The following is a 3491-nucleotide window of genomic DNA, read 5'->3' on the forward strand; positions in this document are numbered from 1 at the left end:
CCCTGCACCGTAGACACCATAAGAGAGAGAGGTAGCCCTTCACAGAGACTCGAGTAGAGAGAGAGACACACAGACAGACAGACGGAGACAGACGGACAGAGAGAGAGAGAGACAGACGGACAGAGTGGATAGTGTTTACTTGTGTCCACTGTGCCCGACGTAGTGGGAGACAGAGGCGTGGGATCGTAACCCTGGAGCTGAAGGCGCCATGGACTCTGCACATATCTCCCCAGCCCTGGACGTGAGTACTGCCCCCCTCTGTATGTGTCTGATCTGCGCCCGCAGTAGTTACCCTACGTCTGCAGTAGTTACCCTACGTCTGCAGTAGTTACCCTACGTCCTCAGTAGTTACCCTACGTCTGCAGTAGTTACCCTACGTCTGCAGTAGTTACTTTACGTCTGTTACCCTACGTCTGCAGTAGTTACCCTACGTCCTCAGTAGTTACCCTACGTCCGCAGTAGTTACCCTACGTCTGCAGTAGTTACCCTACGTCCGCAGTAGTTACCCTACGTCCGCAGTAGTTACCCTACGTCCGCAGTAGCTACCCTACGTCCGCAGTAGTTACCCTACGTCCTCAGTAGTTACCCTACGTCCTCAGTAGTTACTCTACGTCCGCAGTAGTTACTCTACGTCTGCAGTAGTTACCCTACGTCCTCAGTAGTTACCCTACGTCCTCAGTAGTTACCCTACGTCCGCAGTAGTTACCCTACGTCCGCAGTAGTTACTCTACGTCCGCAGTAGTTACCCTACGGCCGCAGTAGTTACCCTACGTCCTCAGTAGTTACTCTACGTCTGCAGTAGTTACTCTACGTCTGTTACCCTATGTCTGCAGTAGTGACCCTACGTCCTCAGTAGTTACTCTACGTCTGCAGTAGTTACCCTACGTCTGCAGTAGTTACCCTACGTCTGCAGTAGTTACCCCATTAATAATAGTGACCCTACTTGTGCGTGCTTCCATTTTCTTTGGGGTTGCAGCACCGCTCGCCTGGCACACAGGAAACACACTGCTGAAACCATTAGTGTCTCTGGGGAGACACACACAAACACGCAGACACGCAGCCACACACACGCAACTACAGGCAGCCACGCACATGCATACGCAACCACACACACGCAACCACACACAACCACAGGCACTACTGCAGCTCCGGAACCTCAGTCTAAACCCTGAGGCTGTCCAAGAATAATGTTCCCATTATGCACTCAGAGAAACAGTGTGTAACATGCCTCTCTCTATAACATCGTTCCTTCAATACTATGCCCTTAATGTTAAAAGTAGAGCGCACACACACACGAGTCCTGATGGTAGTCATGGGTTGGCCATGTCCGGGTTTCCAGCGTCTGTGTGTCATGTTTTTCCTCGAGTGCCTCACTGCCGACATACAGCAGGGCTGATGTTGGGATAAGCTGGCAGCTGAGCGGCCAGAGAGGAGGAGGAGGAGGAAGCATGCAGGGACGCGGAGGGGAGCCTTTGTGAGGCTCTCAGCGTCAGCAGGGGCTTGACAGCACACGTGTGAATTAGCGCTGAGATGATTGTGTGTGTATCGGGGTGTATCGGGGTGTGTGTGCGCGTAGCGGTGTGTGTGTGTGTGTCCTGGTGTGTGTGTGTGTGTGTGGCAGGGTGTGTGTGTGTCCTGGTGTTTGTGTGTGTGTGCGTATGAATGTGCGTGTGTGTCATTATTAACCAGCGTTCAGGTAGAAGCGTGGCTCCTCTTCGCCCTCTCCCACTCTGAGTCTGGGCTGCTGCTGCCAGAGGAGGGAGTCGCCGGTCATTCGTCTTCATTACGCACGTTTGCGGATCTCTGTCTGCTCCAGACTGACCTGCCCTCTGCGGCCGGGCTGATCCACAGGCCGCCTCTTCAAGGCTCCTCCATGCCCGCTGAAGGGTCCTCGTAGAGGACCAACATTAGCAACATTATTAACAACATGCATTCATGTAAGCGCCCAGATCTCACCATGGACTGGGAGTGTTTTTGTGTGTGTGTGTGTCGGTATGCCAGCGAGTGCGTGTGCGTGGGTGGTTGCGTGCCTGTGTTTGTGTGTGTGTGTGTGTGTTTGTGTGTGTTTGTGTGTGTGTGTGCGTGTTTGTGTGTGTGTGTGTGTGTGTGTGTGTGTGTGTGTGTGTGTGTGTGTGTGTGTGTGTGTGTGTGTGTGTGTGTGTGTGTGTGTGTGTGTGCGTCCGTGGCTGTGGTTGTGTGGGTATGAGTGTGGTTTGTGTTTCTGTTTGAGTGTTTGTGTGAGTGTGTGTGTGTGTCCGTGCGTGTGTGTGTGTCTGCAGCCCACCTGAAGGCCCTCCTGGCCTTGACCTCCGGGCCTCGTATGGTCGGCAGTGATGGGGAACAGAGAGACGGGGCCTGGCTGTCACACGTTCATCTGTCACACGTTCATCTGTCACACGTTCATCTGTCACACGTTCATCTGTCACACGTTCATCTGTCACACGTTCATCTGTCACACGTTCATCTGTCACACGCTCATCTGTCACACGTTCATCTGTCACACGTTCATCTGTCACACGTTCATCTGTCACACGTTCATCTGTCACACGTTAATCTGTCACACGTTAATCTGTCACACGTTCATCTGTCACACGTTAATCTGTCACACGTTAATCTGTCACACGTTCATCTGTCACACGTTCATCTGTCACACGTTCATCTGTCACACGTTCATCTGTCACACGTTCATCTGTCACACGCTCATCTGTCACACGTTCATCTGTCACACGTTCATCTGTCACACGTTCATCTGTCACACGTTCATCTGTCACACGTTCATCTGTCACACGTTCATCTGTCACACGTTCATCTGTCACACGCTCATCTGTCACACGCGTCTCAGAGCCGTCGCTCTCTGCCCGCGGGTCAGAGCTGACCGAGAGAACCATCGCCATGGAAACCCAACACAGCAACACATAAAACATGGGGGGGGGGTTGGGGGGGGGGAGCGAAACGGGATGAACAACAGGAAGTGAACTGAGGGGACGGGCGTAACACGAAGACAGCAACGCCGCCGCGGATAAATCAGGGGGGGGGAGGAACCCAATACGCTGAATAATATTGTGAGCAGAGGAAGGGAGAGTGAGGAGCAAGGGGGAGAGAGAGGAGAGGGGGGAGAGAGAGGAGCAGGGGGGAGAGAGAGGAGAGGGGGGAGAGAGAGGAGCAGGGGGGAGAGAGAGGAGAGGGGGGAGAGAGAGGAGCAGGGGGGAGAGAGAGGAGCAGGGGGGAGAGAGAGGAGAGGGGGGAGAGAGAGGAGCAGGGGGGAGAGAGAGGAGCAGGGGGGAGAGAGAGGAGAGGGGGGAGAGAGAGGAGCAGGGGGGAGAGAGAGGAGCAGGGGGGAGAGAGAGGAGAGGGGGGAGAGAGAGGAGAGGGGGGAGGGAGAGGAGAGGGGGGAGAGAGAGGAGAGGGGGGAGAGAGAGGAGCAGGGAGGAGAGAGAGGAGAGGGGGGAGAGAGAGGAGAGGGGGGAGGGAGAGGAGCAGGGGGGAGAGAG

This window comes from Gadus morhua, chromosome 16 (assembly GCF_902167405.1).
Source record: "Gadus morhua chromosome 16, gadMor3.0, whole genome shotgun sequence".
NCBI classification, from domain to species: Eukaryota; Metazoa; Chordata; class Actinopteri; order Gadiformes; family Gadidae; genus Gadus; species Gadus morhua.